The following is a 17,910-nucleotide window of genomic DNA, read 5'->3' as shown; positions in this document are numbered from 1 at the left end:
AGCTTAAATCAGTTTCCTCCTTACAAATCCCCAAGGGAACAGCCTGAAAAGATGCAGCTCAACTTAAAAGAGTGGGGTGGGGGTGGGGGAAGCAATATATCTATTTTTGACAAGAGGTAGGATACACTTTGCTATACAACTCAGCTGAAAGAGAATATCCTTCGAATCCGTGGCTTCTTCAGAAAATTCCCAATAAGTTACTTATGGTCTATTAGTCATTTAAATCACTTCATCAAACTAATCCGCCCAAAGGCAGGTGAGATCAGTGTGGATTAGAACGGTTATAGCAAATATATTTTCCTCCGCTTTCCCCGCCTATGAAGAGTCATCAAGGCAAAACATCTTTGACTGCTTTTAACACAAAGAATCCTGCATGCAATTAGCTAGCTATTACTGGGGACTTTTCAAGGATCAGATTTATGGATTGCCTCTCTATAAATATCCCTGCAGATTTCTTTTTTCGCTGCTTGCTGCTTCAAGAGGTGCGGTAGAAACATTCTGAGATGTGACTTTTGAGCAAATTCCTCAAAAGAAGAAGCTGGCCTAATGGTGGGAACCCAGCCAATCAGCTCGCCTGTACCCACCAGCCCCCTCATTCAGTGCAGTGTAGAAATGTAGCACCAAGAAGTCATGGAAACATACAAAGAGCCCTGTTGGATCAAGCCAATGGCCCAACTTGCCTAGCATCCTGTTCTCACAAGGGCCAACCGGATGCCTGTGGTGAACCCAAAAGCAAGACCTGAGTGCAACAGCCCTCTGCCCATTTACGATTTCTATCAAACAGGTATTGATTTTGTCTAGCTGGGTTCCACCCTAACCAGCAGCTTCTCCATCGATGGTGAGGCTGGTCCATCAGGGCAAATGGGGCCATAGCTGCCAAGTCTCCTGTTTTCCCCGGGAAATCCCCGTTTTCCCAGCTGTTCCTAGCTGAAAAAACGGAATTTTTTTGTTTTCCCCCGGTTTATTCTGGCGCGATGGCCATTTTGGAACTGGGCGGAGCATGCTCAGAAGTGACTTTTGATGCTGCTCTGCCCAGTTCCAAAATGGCTGCAGTCCGACTTCTGGCGCGGCAGCCATTTTGGAACTGGGCAAAGCAGCATCAAAAGTCACTTCTGAGCATGCTCCGCCCAGTTCCAAAATGGCAGCAGCACTACTTCCGGTCTGCTATTTTAGGCCCGGTCCCTTATTTCTCTGACAGCAACTTGGCAGGTATGAATGGGGCACTGCCCCACCTGACTTGCCTTCTTACTTAGAAGCAGTTCAGCAGGTGGCAAAGCACAGACAGTGACATAGCATGGGTTGCCAGTGCCCAGGGTCATGTAGAGGTGGGAGGGAGGGAAACGGACAGAGCATGCATGCCCATTCAACTGCCTAACGGCGTCCGCCTCACCCAGGAAATCATAGCCAGACATAAGAAAAGTCATTCTGTTGTCTGGAGAGGTCACATCCTGGTTTGTGTGGGGGAACCGTTTTCAATGGAGCCCAACAATGGAAGCACGTGGCTGCATTGAGGCAGCACCAGAAGTTGAAATTTTGCACCCCTAACAATTTTGCACCCCAGGGCAACAGCCTCTGTGGGCCACCATGTCACACCACTGAGTTCAGGCACCACCTGAGTCTCTCGCTGCTCAGATATTGGGGCGTGTGAAACAGTATTAATGAACCTGGCAGCGGAGCCAGTCTTTCGAACACAGAGCTGTTTGGAGCGACTGTGACAGCTTGCCTCTGTTGCGCAGGCTGCTCTGAATGACTCTTTGTTACAAGCGCCTTGTGGCGAGCTGTCTCTGGATCCCAGGCCAGGGAGCAGTTCCCAAGTGCTAAAGTGTAAGCCTTGAGCCTGTCCAATGTCAGGTTACAAGGATCAACACGACATTGTGAAATGTCAGCAGAGCCAAAGGTTGCAGGAACTACCTGTCTGTAAGAGCTGTTTGACAGTGGAATAGACTTCCTCAGAAGTTGACGGACTCTCACTTCTTGGAGGAATTTAAGCAGAGGTTGGATGGCCATCTGCCGTGGATGCTTCTCTGGGCGGCTTTCAAAAGAACATTAAAAACAGAAGAAAACTTCAGACATTAAAGACTTCCCTAAAGAGGGCTGCCTTCAGATGTCTTCTAAAAGTCAGATAGTTGTTTATTTCCTTGACATCTGATGGGAGGGCATTCCACAGGGCGGGCGCCACCACCGAGAAGGCCCTCTGCCTGGTTCCCTGTAACCTCACTTTTCTCAGGGAGGAAACTGCCAGAAGGTCCTCAGAGCTGGACCTCAGTGTCTGGGCAGAACGATGGGGGTGGAGACGCTCCTTCAAGTATACTGGGCCTTGCCTTTTAGGGCTTTAAAGGTCAGCACCAACACTTTGAATTGTGCTCGGAAACGTACTGGGAGCCAATGTAGGTCTTTCAGGACAGGTGTTATATGGTCTCGGCGGCCGCTCCCAGTCACCAGTCTAGCTGCCGCATTCTGGATTAGTTGTAGTTTCCGGGTTTGAGAGAGGCAGATGAGGGGATTAGTTGCAGTTGAGATTCCTGCATCACAGTAGATTGGACTAGATGACTATTGGGGTCCCTTCCTACTCTTGCGATTCCATGACTCTATGACTAGTATCCATGCAAAGCTGCTATCAAATGAAAGAAGAATTTCAGCATGAGATATTGCCGAGGCGAGGGCAACAGCCATTCATTTAACATACAGGTCACTTGCACAGGTCACTGCTAGCCACAGTCATCTGTTATACTTTGGTGGAGGGTGCTTTTGGGGGGCAGAGATGAGAGATGGAAACAGAAATCGCTGCTGAGTTTGATGTGTGCACTTGCCAAGCGGAGTATCCCTTTCGCCCATTCCCTGCGCTGTGACCCAAGGCACCTTCATTAATCTTCATGCGGCAGGGTCACTGGGCTACACAAACGAGTCAGCCCTTCTCTCCATACATAAGCAGGAGCGGTGATTGACAGGGCGAGGGAATTGTGGCTAAAAGGTGGCACATTCTGCAGTAGAGTGCAGATTTTTGGATGTGATCTTGGTGTGGGGGGGCAGTGTCTGTCCCCGCAGATTGATTTTGCACCAGGCTCCATCTGCAATCTGGCTTCACTACAAGAGGGGTACTTTGAAACCTGTGGCTCTCCAGATGCATATTCTTCAGCATTCCTCAGATGAAAATAGGAATGCCATGCTCCATCTATCTATCTATCTATCTATCTATCTATCTATCTATCTATCTATCTATCTATCTATCTATCTAGGTTCCCCCCAGCCACTCTGGGTGGCCTGCAACATATAGAAAAACATAATAAAACATAGAATCATAGAGTTGGTGGAGACCACAAGGGCCATCCAGTCCAACCCCCTGCCAAGCAGGAAACACCATCAAAACATTCTTGACATATGCCTGTCAAGCCTCTGCTTAAAGACCACCAAAGAAGGAGACTCCACCACACTCCTTGGCAGCAAATGCCACTGCCGAACAGCTCTTACTGTCAAGAAGTTCTTCCTAATGTTGAGGTGGAATCTTCTTTCTTGTAGTTTGAATCCATTGCTCTGTGCCTGCTTCTCTGGAGCAGCAGAAAACAACCTTTCACCCTCCTCTATATGACATCCTTTTATATATTTGAACATGGCTATCATATCACCCCTTAACCTTCTCTTCTCCAGGCTAAACATACCCAGCTCCCTAAGCCATTCTTCATAAGGCATCATTTCCAGGCCCTTGACCATTTTGGTTGCCCTCCTCTGGACATGTTCCAGCTTGTCAGTATCCTTCTTGAACTGTGGTGCCCAGAACTGGACACAGTACTCCAGGTGAGGTCTGACCAGAGCAGAATACAGTGGTACTATTACTTCCCTAGATCTAGACGCTATATTCCTATTGATGCAGCCCAGAATTGCATGGGCTTTTTTAGCTGCTGCATCACACTGTTGACTCATGTCACGTTTGTGGTCTACCAAGACTCCTAGATCCTTTTCACATGTACTGCTCTCAAGCCAGGTGTCACCCATCCTGTATTTGTGCCTTCCTCTTTTTTTGCCAAAGTTAAACATTAAATATTGAAAACCTTTGAAAACATTGAAAACCAAGTTAAACATTAAACATTGAAAACCTTCCCTGCTCAGGGCTGCCTTCAGATATCTTCTGGGCCTTGGTGGGGGCCTGGGTAACCCCCTAGCAATGCCCCTGGACTGAGACTTTTGTCATGGACAACCTGGTGGCTCTGTTGTCTGCAGGCCTCTGTCCAAGACCTGCCACGCATCTGCCAGCTTCTTCGCCGCCAAGCTCCATATAGGTCGTTGCGTCTCTCCAAAGGACAAACCCTGCCTTCCTCGTTTCCAAGTGCCACTCCAAAGGCAAAGTCAGGTTGACTTACAAAGCGTTAGATTAAACCATCTCCCTTCTAAAACGCTCCCCTGTGGCAGGAGCGTTTGCGCCGCCACCCTGCCTGCTGTCTCCCCGCTCTCCCTCTTTTAATCTCTAATTAAAACACAGCCACACACCTCTCCCTACAGCAATTACAAGGCACTAATGTTCTCAAACAAAACTAGGAGGAAAGGAGATATGACGGCGGATCGCGGCGCCCCGCTCCCCAAATAGCTTTCTTTACATGCCAATTATTCCCCTGCCAAGAGATAGCCGTGTTTGAAGAGGGGAGATACAACGAGAGATTGGCGCCACATGCCACGTGCCACTGGCAGCGAGGACTGGAGAACGCTACGGAGGGCTGCCAAAGCGAGCTTGGCATCATTTCTGGAAGGAAGAGACGGTGCCCAGCTGGACACAGATTTGGCAATAGGGACCCGTCAGGAAACCCAACTGACCCCTCCAGGTCTTCCTCGTACAACCAGGGGCGGCTGTCCTTGAGCAATAGCTATTTGGCAACAGAGACCCATCCATAGCAGGCCTGGCTCGCCCATTGACTCTAGTGGCGCAATGCACCATGGTGCCTGGGCGATCAGGGGGCGCCCCAGCAATTCGGGGAGCTTCACGGCGGCCTCCCTTCTCCCTCCACCAGCCGCGCTGCGAGAGCAGGGAGGGAAGCGAGCGGAACAGGGGCACTAGGACATCCCTCACCCCGGCGCTGCGTTTCATTGGTAGAGGTGACGCCACATGGCAGCTGACCAATGCTTTCCTAAAGCACCTTTCTCTGCAGACAACTTGCATAACTGGGATGCGGGGGACTCCATGTTGGCATATCCAGGCGCGCTTAGAATTTTACGCATTAATAATGAGCATGCACACAGGCACACACTCCTGCCCCAAAGTCACTGCGGAAACAAGAGCGGCTAATGAAGGGGCACATGGGAGCCAGGAGACCTCGACTCTATTGATAGGATGATGGATGAACTGCTGACATTTGGAAAATAAATATGTTTACCTACAGAGCATGTCAGAATCCACTAGAGGAAGGATTTGCCAGCACCTACCATTCTGCTAGGAGCTTAATTAACACTTTCCAGCTGCTTCAACTCCATTGGCTAAGTTCCGTACGGCCCTCGAGGGGAACCTCTGCTCCTACCACCCCCCTCTTTCGTCCCCCCCACCTCACACCCCTCTGAACCAGGAAACGGCTGAGTCTGCTGAATTTCCTGCACGGAGACGCAGAGCACACTGCAGCTCCTTCTGCGGGAGCAGGCTCCATCTTGGAAGGAAGGCGGCGGAAGCAGAAGGAGATGACAGGCTGCAGGTGGATCAGGGCATGGGGCTCGCCGAGCTCCGAGCAGCAGCATACGGCCGAGCAGCTGGGGACCTGTTGCGAGACTTGTTATCTCGTCTCTCGGATGTTGGGAAAGGGGACATGGAAAGCGAGCTGCATCCAAACGGCGAATTCGACATGCAAGCCATCTTTGTATTGCTTCACACTTCCTCCTTCCCAAAGCAGAAGGCTATTCCTTGGCAAAGTCACTTTACCCTGTGACGTGAAAGGGACTAGGGAGTGACCATATCTCCACATCAGAACACCTAGTTTGCATGCAGGTGGTCCCAGGTTCGATCCCTGCCATCTAAGGTAGAAGGTAAAGGACCCCTGGACAGTTAAGTCCAGTCAAAGGTGACTATGGGGCACAGCTGTCAAGTTCTCCCTTTTTTTAAGGGAAATTCCTTTATGCTGAATAGGCTTCCTCGCGAGAAAAGGGAAAACTTGACAGCTATGCTAATATGGGGTTGCGGCACTCATCTCGCTTTCAGGCCGAGGGAGCCAGCGTTTGTCCACAGACAGCTTTCAGGTCATGTGGCCAGCAGGACTAAACCGTTTCTGGTGCAGTGGAACACCGTGACGGAAACCAGAGTGCACGGAAACACTGTTTACCTTCCTGCTGCAGCGGTACCTATTTATCTACTTGCACTGGCATGCTTTCCAACTGCTAGGTTGGCAGGAGCTAGGACAGTGCAACAGGAGCTCACCCCATTGCACGGCTTTGAACGGCTGACCTTCTGATTAGGAAGCCCAAGAGGCCCAGTGGTTTAGACCACAGCGCCACCCGTGTCCCTACAGGTAGGGCTGAGAGAAACCCCTCTGAAACCTTGGAGAGCTGCTGGCAGTCAGTGTAGGCAATACTGAAGTAGATGGACCAATGGCCGGACTCATTGCAGGGCAGCTTTCTATGTTGGTATTTGGGGAGCGCCTCAAGCTTCTGGTTTGCCTGCAGAAGGTCTCGGGTTCAACCCCTTACATCTCAAGGTAGGGCTGGCAAGAACCACTGACGAACGACTGCCGGTCATTGCAGACTATGCTCGTTAACAGAGTAGCTAAATTGCAGCTAGGAAGCCACCATCATGTGCAATCCTGGATCTTCTCTTGAAATTAAAACCATGTCCAAACACTTGTAAAACTGTTGAGCAGTTTTCACTTGCAGAACATGTAGCTAAAGACGAATATATGCAAAGTATTCACATCCACATGCTTATCCAAGCATGGGCTTAGAGAAGCTAAACGCCCTTGCCCAAATGGGTTTCCTTCATTGGATTTAGCCAACTATTGTTATTTAAAGAAGAAGAAGAAGAAGTCATATCTAAATGTGTTTTTAAATAATATTTAAATCAATAATGGAATCAACATTTTAATGCATATTTTGAAATGGGCATTTGCCTTTCCGAACACATATCTAAATGTGTACTCTCCCAATCAAAATACATAAGTAAAATGGATGTGTTTCAATCTGTTTAAAGTACCGATCAGCACATCAGTCTGAAAAATTCAGATCGGATCAGATCACTTTGCATAGGCATTCGCAAATGCCTCAAGTATCCCTACCTGGAATTGCAACTGAAGCCTCTTTTTTTTACATTTTAATTTCATCCTTGGATTTAGCTAGACCTAGCTGCCAAACTGAAGATCAACAGTTAAACTGTTTTGATCATTGCCGTTAAATCCCACTAGCTTCAAAAGGAGATAATCGGACTGGGATAACAGACAGGGATAAAGTAAAGTATCAGAATTCCTTTGCCACCGTATTCATAATATGGAACGTACGGTGGTGCAGATGGGAGCCAAATGTGGTCCTCCCAGATTTTCCTTGGGATTCCCCATAGGCCACGCCCCCTTCCTGGTCACACCCCTCACCTGCTTGGCAACCTCATTGAGAGTTGCTCCCTGGCGGGAAAGAATCCTTGAACACTGAGAACGCCTCTTGTTTGCCTTTAGCATCTGGCAGTGGAAGCGCAAGATTTCTGCACCTCAGGGCTCATTCACAGTCATTTTCCTCTGTGCTTTCTTAACCTCAGGTCCGCACTTTTCCAGTCCATGTCCAAGCGCAGGCATAGGCGAACTTGGCCCTCCAGATGTTTTGGGACTACAACTCCCATCATCCCTGACTGTTAGCTAGGAATGATGGGAGTCGTAGTCCCAAAACATCTGGTGGGTGGAGTTTGCCTATGCCTGTCCAAGCGCATTTCCTTTCCTTTCATCTGACCGCTTTCCCTGCGAAAAACTGCTCTTCGATGCCCTTGGCAATCCATGGAAAAATCATGAATCCATGGAAAAAACTGAATTGCCACCCCCCCCATTTCATTAAAGAGCGGGTTTTCCTGGGGGACAGCAGTGGGGCAAAATATTTAAAATAAAATAAAAATGCTCAGACCGAGACTGGGGAAGTGTGGGTACCTGTGCCTAGAACGCTTGGAACAAAAGGAAAGTGTGGATTAGCCCTCGCTGCCATTTTTTATTTCATTTTTTTGCTTGTTAAGTTGCTTTGGGTTGCCCCGGGCAAGATTAAAGCGATTTACAAATTTAATAAAGAATAAACAACAATGGTTATTGTCCTAGGGTAAGTAAATAATCACCCTCGCTCTCATTGGGCATTCTGATGCCATCAAGTAGCGACATCTGATTGCTTATGTGGAAGCCAATCGCCCTCGCTCAGCCATCAGGCAGCTGAATCAAAAGAAAGAAAGAAAGAAAGAAAGAAAGAAAGAAAGAAAGAAAGAAAGAAAGAAAGAAAGAAAGAAAGAAAGAAAGAAAGAAAGAAAGAAAGAAAGAAAGAAAGAAAGAAAGAAGGAAATAGATAAGGGAAGTATGGTGACTTGATGCTGTTGGGTCACTGACATAGGAAGCTGCTTGTACCAGAGTCAGACCACTGATTCATCTAGTTCAGTAAACTGACTGGGTAAACTGAGAGCTAGGGCCCTGTTATATATTCAGTGGTCTGTGTTTGCCTGAGCTTGAGTCTGGACTAAGGATTCTGAGCTCCCGTGTTCTGATTCAATACATGATATCCAATCACAGAACATTTCATGATTTGGGCCTCTGCCATTGGCCCTTAAACTCTGAGTCATGATTCGCAGCTTGGAAGTTTAGACAACCAATCACGTTGGGAGTGGGAGTGGCCCAGGCCTTCAGAAACGTCTATAAGCAGTTGCTTTGCCTCTGTTGCCCAGTTCTGTTAGTTCAATAAAGGTTCTTCTTGTTATTGCTGTGTCTTGCCTCATGAGAACCCACCTACACTTCAGGCCCCTTCCCCTTTCTACTACTAGAATCATAGAATCATAGAGTTGGAAGAGACCACAAGGGCCATCCAGTCCAATCCCCTGCCAAGCAGGAAACACCATCAAAGCATTCCTGACATATGCCTGTCAAGCCTCTGCTTAAAGACCTCCAAAGAAGAAGACTCCACCACACTCCTTGGTAGCAAATTCCACTGCCGAACAGCTCTTACTGTCAGGAAGTTCTTCCTAATGTTGAGGTGGAATCTTCTTTCTTGTAGCTTGAATCCATTGCTCCATGTCCGCTTCTCTGGAGCAGCAGAAAACAACCTTTCTCCCTCCTCTATATGACATCCTTTTATATATTTGAACATGGCTATCATATCACCCCTTAACCTTCTCTTCTCCAGGATAAACATGCCCAGCTCCCTAAGCCGTTCCTCATAAGGCATCATTTCCAGGCCTTTGACCATTTTGGTTGCCCTCTTCTGGACACGTTCCAGCTTGTCAGTATCCTTCTTGAACTGTGGTGCCCAGAACTGGACACAGTACTCCAGGTGAGGTCTGACCAGAGCAGAATACAGTAGTTCTATTACTTCCTTACTAAGAAGAGCATGTAAACCACCCTCCCTCTGCAGAATCAGCTAAAACCACCCCACTCCCATTTTCCAGCCTGCAAGCTGAGCAGGAAAGTTGAGGGGTCTTTCCAGCTGAGCCTTCAGTGTAATATGGAAAGAGGTGAAAAGTTATTTTTGACAAACACGAGTCCTCCAGTATGTCTGAGAGTTCGCCAATCCCACTATAACACACACACACACACACACACACACACACACACACACACACACACCAACAAATTCTGTTATCAAGGGGATGAGAAAGACTCGGTTTCTTTTAAAGAAGCATTTCAGGCTGTTATGCAGAAATCTGATCTCAGGAAAAGTATTTTTACAATCAGATTAGAAAACAGAAACATATAATGCATTTTGTATTTTTGAGGAAATTGGTTTCTCCAAAGAAGATAAATGGCAATTTCATTTTAGTGGAAAGTACAAGGATATTTTCTCTCTCATTGATGTGCACATGCCAGGAAATAATGTGAAGTATCCTGAGATTATAAAAGTTCTGTATAATTGGCAGCATAAGGTTTGATGGCTGATCTAAGTCTCGAAAGATATAAAATAATAAGGAAACCATTGCTAGGCATACACAAACTCCTTATCCTAATCAGTCAGCCAACATAGTCTGTTCCTGGAAACTTAGGAGGATAGGTTCAAGGTCAAATAGCAGGTGGAAGGTCAAGGGATCTTTGGGGGTCATTTTTCACTCCATCTTCATCCCTTGAAACCAATGAAAATGTCTAGCTCAAATATCTACAGCCATGGGCAATGGAGCTGGAACTAGCTATTGTGACTAGTAGCCACAGATTGCCTAAGCATGTATGACAGTCATCAGAAGAATAATTGTCAGAACAGTATAGATCAGGGATTCCCAAATGTTTGGGCTAAATCTTCCTTATTTCCAAGCATGGTGTCAGTCTTTACTAACCCAGAAATTGGAGCATCATCACTCTAGCACAATCATATACAATGGCCCCCATTTGCTTGGGTGTCAGAAGCATGCCTGCAATAAATCACACGGAGTAAGTGAATTAACTCCTTATTAGAAGCAGCAGCAGCAGCAGCAGCAACAACAACAACAACAACAACAACAACAACAACAACAACAACAACAACAGGATATGCTCAGGAGTGGCAGGTAAAAGGTAAAGGACCCCTGGACAGTTAAGTCCAGTCAAAGGCAATTATGCTCATCTCGCTTTCAGGCCGAGGGAGCCAGCGTTTGTCCACAGACAGCTTTCCGGGTCATGTGGCCAGCATGACTAAACTGCTTCTGGGGCAACAGAACACCATGGTGGAAACCAGAGCACATGGAAATGCCATTTACCTTCCCACCACAGCGGTACCTATTTATCTACTTGCACCGGCGTGCTTTCAAACTGCTAGGTTGGCAGGAGCTGGGACAGAGCAACAGGAGCTCACTCTGCTGTGGGGATTCGAACCACTGACCTTCTGATTGGCAAGCCCAAGAGGCTCAGTGGTTTAGACCACAGCACCACCCATGTCCCTTATGAGCACAGCAATTCTTCTTCGGTAGGTCTTGCTCCTATGAGGAATTTGTGGAGACTAAAGGGCCCCTGCCTTCCCACAGGGGCCGAAGTCTCCTCCTCTCCTGGGTTTTTCCCAAGCAGTCTGAGACTATGCAGGTATGTCTGCCTTTGCTCCTCCCACTGCATGCCTCTCCTGGTCCTGGGAAACCAGGGGGAAAGGGATATTGTCACAGCAGGAGAGGGAGATGCACATGCTTCTTCATCAGCCTGACCCATCTCTGCCTCTTGGCCTCCCCCTTCTCCTGCTGCAGCTTCTGCCTCTGATCCTGGAATTCTCTCTGCCACAGACTCACTAAGCCCTGTTACATCTTCAGCTTCCAGCACCTCCTTCCAGTCTTCTCCCTCTTCTCCCTCTGACCTCTCATCATTGTCGCACCACCAATCCTGGGGCTCCGAGTCTTCTTCCCTTGGGGGTTCCCCAGCTGGTGCCTCCCACTGGTGTCTAACCATTCCATGACACTGGGGCTCTTCCAGCAATGCCAGATGTAGCACTTGAGAACATGCACAGAATGGAAGGCAAGCAAGGGAGGGTGCCCAATTTTGTTGTCTCTCATAGTGCCATATTACCAAACTCCACCCCTGATTCCAGGGGTGGGGAGCCTCAGGTCTGAGGGCCAAATCTGTCCCTCGGACCTCTCTCCAGACCACACCCTCTTTCCCAAGGTCACACCCCTCTCTGACCCTGTTCCACAACCCAAGTGTTTCTGCCTGGCTGGATGTGTCCTTGAACTCTGGCAATGCCTCTTGCTTTCCTGGATGAACAATAGAAAGGACTGTGTAGAAACTAGCCAACTGTGCAAAGGTGTTACAGACTGGTTGGACGCAGATGATTGGTGAGAGGAGGCAGCTGGGAAACCACCAAGGGAAGAAGGCTAGGAGCCCGGGGAGTAGTGGTGGGACAATGATGAGCGGTCAGAGGCAGAAAAAGGAGAAGACTGGGAGAAGGTGTGGGAAGCTGAAGAGGGAACAGAGTTTAGTGAGCTGGGAGAGTCTGTGGCAGAGAGATGTCCAGAAGCAGAGGCTGGAGAGTGGGATGGGGGAGGCCAAGAGACAGAGATGAGTCAGACTGATGAAGGGACACAGGTGTCTCCCCCTCCTGCTGTGACAAGCTCCCCTCCCACCCCCATCTTCCAGATCCAGAAGAGGCGTAAAAAGGGCGGAGGAGAGGATGGCTGTATACAGACACAGTCTTTGATTGTTGGAAGGGGGCGGGGCTTAAACGGCTGTGATTTTCAGTCTCGGCAACTGATTTTCATGGAGTAATACCACTGGGAATGAGCTGCTCTGCTCATTAGGTCTGACACTCAACCAAATCCATGGAAGTCGTGTTTTTGCTAATAAAGATTTAACTCCAACTTTGAACTGTGTGATTACTGATCAGGATGCTCCTCTGACAAAAGACCTGAAGGAGCGTCTCCACCCCCCATCGTTTAGCCCAGACACTGAGGTCCAGTTCCGGGGGCCTTCTGGCGGTTCCCTCCCTGCGAGAAGTGAAGCTACAGGGAACCAGGCAGAGGGCCTTCTCAGTGGTGGCGTCTGCCCTGTGGAACGCCCTCTCACCAGATGTCAAGGAAATAAACAACTATCTGACTTTTAGAAGACATCTGAAGGCAACTCTGTTTAGGGAAGTTTTTAATGTTTGGTGTTTTATCGTGTTTTTCATATTCTGTTGGGACCCACCCAAAGTGGCTGGGGAAACCCAGCCAGATGGGTAGAGTATAAATATTATATTATTGTTATTATTGTTGTTGTTGTTATTATTATTATTATTAAAAGGTAACACTTGCAATCATTGCTCTGCCCACATTTTATTTGGCCCCTCCCACCATGAGTGGCCCTCGGAAGGTTGAGAATGTGGCCCTCAGGCTGGAATCATTTCTCCCGTGCCCAGGGCTATTCCACTGCAGGTCGTTCTATAGCGCCACCTAGTGAAAAAGGTATGGAACGCCAAATCAATATCCTTCTGAGAATGAGTCCTGCTGCATCCTCTCCCTCCGCCCAGATGGAAATTCAGAGTTTGCAGATCCTTGCAGAAGGTCTCGGGTATCGCAGCCTCTCCTTCCCTTGGGTGCAGGATCTGAGAGATGCCTAGCTGAGATAAAGCTTGGAGGAAACTGATATCAGATGTAGAACGCAGGGATGTGATCCAGGCAAAGGAGAGAGAGAGAGACACGAGAGTTTATTTCCTTTCTCTTCCTTGAGGATCCCCCTTGAAGCTCAAATTAGATTGAGGCTCCCGCATATCGTCGAGAGCCTTGATTGAAAACACACAAGTGATATTCAATCACTGGCTCGAAAGGCGGCTAATGCAACCAAGAGGCTGCCGTTCGGATGTGTGAGCATGAAGGGGGATTAAATAGATCATCGTGACAGCCTAGGAAAAGGTCTGTGTTTCTGGCTCCAAGAAGCATCAAACTCAGGAAGCTGCTCAGAGTGGAGGGTGCTGTTGCTGCCTTGTCCAGAAGAGACAACCGGGCAGCATAGCTGCCAAGTTATCCCCTTTTTAAAGGGAAATTCCCTTATGCTGAATAGGCTTCCTCGTGAGAAAAGGGAAAACTTGGCAGCTATGCCGGGCAGTGCTGATGGGAAGAAAGGGATTTCTGCTCGTGGTGGCCCCCCAGAACAGCATTCTAGTGCCATCTAGTGGTGTGGTGGAACAACGCCTTAGAGCAGCAGCAAATGAACAAGCTCAAGTTTTGATTTCTGAGGAGGGAAAAGTGTCTAGATTCATAGAAAAGTGTCCATTCCATAGAATCATAGTGATGTAAACAAAATCTGCTCCTTTTCCCTTACGGGGTATCCAAGAGCCCGTATAGAGTCCTTAAGTGGGTTCCCTATCGGTAGGAGAAAATAACAGAGGCCAAACAGAGAATATTGAGAAGCAAAGCAGCTAGTACCGTGTGTAAGCCTGATCTTTATTGAACTGTTGCAACAGGGTCCCCCACTCACCACTCGCAGGAGGGAGGAAAGAACCCAGAACAACGGTGTGCACAGCCTTATATAGACCACCCCCCAATATATCATACATACATCACAGAAGGGGTAGTCTAGAGCAGAACCCTAAGGCCAGGATATCTGATAATGGTCACTGATTGCTTGATAATGGTCTCTGATTGCATTAGCTGGGCAGTCTGGCTACTCTTTTGTGATGGTTTATACTTTAGTATAAACACAAGGAGAAGGGGACGACAGAGGACGAGATGGTTGGACAGTGTTCTCGAAGCTACGAACATGAGTCTGACCAAACTGTGGAGGCAGTGGAAGACAGGCGTGCCTGGCGTGCTCTGGTCCATGGGGTCACGAAGAGTTGGACATGACTAAACGACTAAACAACAATACTTTAGTTCCTGAATCCAGGTCACAGGCTTACTCTAGCCAAACACAGATACGCCCTTAAGACAGGATTTGTGAGCAAAGAGACAATGGGGAGGCTCTCCCCATTTGCCTCCCTTACTACAGAGGAATATTTGAGGTCATTGAGAAAGTCAAAACAGCTTCAGGACTGTTTTCCTGCACTGTTTCAGACATGAGGTGTGTGTGTGTGTGTGTGTGTGTGTGTGTGTGTGTGTGTGTGTGTGTGTTTGCCTGGTACATTTATGAACATTTATTTTATCGCTTAGACCAGGCATCCCCAAACTTTGGCCCTCCAGATGTTTTGGACTACAATTCCCATCTTCCCCAACCACTGGTCCTGTTAGCTAGGGATCATGGGAGTTGTAGGCCAAAACATCTGGAGAGCCGCAGTTTGGGGGTGCCTGGCTTAGACCTTATCATTCTTATAACAAGAGAGTTGGAAGGGACCCCAAGGGTCATCCAATCCAGCCCCTTGCAATGCAGGAATCTCAGCTAAAGCATCCATGACAGATGGCCGTCCAACCTCTGCTTAAAACCCTCCAAAGGAGAGTCTATAACCTCCCGAGGGAGACCGTTCCCCTGTCGAACAGCTCTTACTGTCAGAAAGCTCTTCCTGATGTTTCGTCAGAATCTCCTTTCTTGTAACCTGCAGCTGTTGGTTTGAATCCCACCCTCTGGAGCAGAAGAAGACAAATCAAGATTCAATCAGGTCATTGATTTTTTTTAAAAAAAAACACCACCCCAGGCTAAGTTAAAGTTTTGCACCAGCTCTGGACTGCAGGAGTTGCAAAGCAGCAGAGGTTTTGGATCTGGGTTTTTCTTCTCCTAAATGGGTTACCTTCCCAAGTGGACGATCCTCATCTAGCCCTCACTTCACCCTACAACACATGCAGAAACTCCCTTCTTGGCTGCTGGAGCAACTCTTGGTCTCGTCTGCTGAATCTGCCAGAGCTTGTCTTCACGCGCAGGGCAAGTCCCTAACTCACTGAGGACTTGAGACCCATCCACTGCCTTCACCTGGTTTAGTTGGCCAGTCAAAGCTGGTCCTGGGGTGTAGCTGCTGTCACATGCTTTGTCGTCTTTTTCTTCCTCCTCCCTTTCCTCTTAGGGTAGGTTCTTCAGCTCTTTGATCATTTCAGTTGTTCCATTTGGGGGTGGTTGGGAGCATGAAAAACTCAAGCATCATTAGAAGAGGCCCAGAGCTTGGCTTTCTTTGGTAGAAGATTTTGCAATTTTCTTTTTTCTGTATTACAGTGGAACCTCGGTTTACGAACACCTCGGTTTACGAATTTTCGTTTTACGAACGCCGCGGACCCATCTGGGACGGATTAATTCACTTTCCGTTACTTTCAATGGGAAAGTTCGCTTCAGTTTATGAACGCTTCAGTTTATGAACAGACTTCCAGAACCAATTACACCCATGCTTCGGGTTAAGTATGCTTCAGGTTGAGTACTCCACGGACCCGTCTGGAACGGATTAATCCACTTTCAATTACTTTCAATGGGAAAGTTCGCTTCAGTTTATGAACGCTTCAGTTTATGAACAGACTTCCGGAACCAATTGTGTTCATAAACCGAGGTACCACTGTACTGCATTTATATCCCACCTTTCCTCCCAAGAGCTCAAAGTGGGCTTCATGGCTCTCCCTATCACCCTGTGAGGCGGTTGGTGACTAGCCCAAGTTTTCATGGCTGAGCAATGAATTGAATCCTGGTCTCCAAAGCCCTGGTTCAACACCCTGCAAGCTTCTAGGAGCCACAAGTGAGACAAACGACTCCAGAAGGAGCACGACGTGGTTTGAAAAGCAATGCATCTCACAGTAGTATTTTATTAAAAAGTTCAGGGTGCATTGGGATAGCACCATGTTAGCTGTGATTCCTGCATTGCAGGAAGTTGGACTAAATGGTGCTTTGGGTCCCTTCCGACTCTACAGTTCCATGGTACAAGAATGATTCTAGGAACACAGATTAAAACTGCAGCACTGGGAATGCAGCAAGCGCACAGAAATTAGGGAGTGTGGACACAGCCCTGGTCTACAAAAGCATCCCACTGTGACTATGAGGGCTAGAAGCATGTTTGTTGCTTTTGTTTTTATAGGAAAACTGGCCTCCCCCAGAGCTCTTGACATAATGGCGCTTTCCATTTCCAAACTGCCAAGCAAACGCTCACACGGAATCGCAAGGATCGCTAGCAAATCCATCGGGTCCTTTGCTGAGCAAGCACCCAGCCTTGGAAAGAGGTGAGAGACGAGCTTTCAAGGAGATGGAGTCCCATGAGGGTGACCGAGCCAACCTTGGCAAATCCAATTTGGGGAGGCAGCCGAGGTTAACAATATTACAGCCGCTGGAACATGAGAGCCAAGCTGGCCGTGGGAGAATCTAAATTAAAGCTGGATGAAAGAATGAAAGCGACATCAACTCGATGTGTACAAGCCGGAGAAAACATTGTTTCTGACTTCTTGAATCCTGAGTCTTGTCATTCCTGCAGAGGCAGTCCTAGGCTGCCTTGCGTCCTTGGCAAGAAGATGTATTGATGCGTCTGAAGAGAAAGAGACCATCACAGAGACCATGAAGCAGAAACACAATAAGTTTGCTTTTTGTTGCCTTCCATGCTCCGCCAGGCAAACTTTCTCGAGACTCCATGACGGTCTGTTTCTTCAGTAAGACCTCAGTGGGTGTTGGCTGTTTTTATCCTTAATTAATTCAAACCAGAGAACTAGTTACAGGTAGGTAGCCGTGTTGGTCTGATGCAGTCAAAACAAAATAAAAATAGCAGTAGCACCTTAGGGACCAACAAAGTTTGTCATAGGTATGAGCTTTTTGTGTGCATGCACACTTCTTCAGATACACTGAAACAGAAGTCACCAGGCCCTTATATATAGTCAGAGGGTGGAGGGGGGTATTACTCAGAAGGGTGGTGGGAATGGGTGATTGGCTGATAGGAGTGGTAAACCTGTTGATGACTGTTAACGACACATGGAGACACATGGATCCGTCAGGCTCCACCAGAACACCAGTGACATAGTGGGGAACCATTTGGTTTAATGAGCCCTGGTGTTTTACGTGGAATCCTTTGGAATTTATTATGGAAGAAGAAAGGGAGGAAAGAGAGCATTTGAGCAGTGTAAAGCTGCAGAGGTCTCCTTCGAAGACAGAGGACCCCTGGAGAATGGAGATAGCTGAGCAATAAAGCATAGTTGCTTTCAGATCTCAAGTATATTCGCTCAAGGCTGGCCGTCTGAACCCGACTCGTTGTCACCACGTGGGCTGAGATGTTTTGTTTTATGGATGCAATCTTAATGCCATTCACAACCATGAATTGTTCCTTAATCTTGGCAGGATAGAAATTCCCACAAATGAGATAAGGAAAACTTGGCAGGGTATGCCCATGGGAGAATGTATCCAGACATCTCCAGGGAGTGCCGAGGAGAACCAGTCATTGTATGCGACACTGAACTAGATAGACCAATGGTCTGACTCGGTA

The sequence above is a fragment of the Zootoca vivipara genome, chromosome 9, assembly GCF_965207765.1.
Source record: "Zootoca vivipara chromosome 9, rZooViv2.hap1.1, whole genome shotgun sequence".
In the NCBI taxonomy this organism is placed as follows: Eukaryota; Metazoa; Chordata; class Lepidosauria; order Squamata; family Lacertidae; genus Zootoca; species Zootoca vivipara.
Note: the sequence above shows the minus strand (reverse complement) of the source record.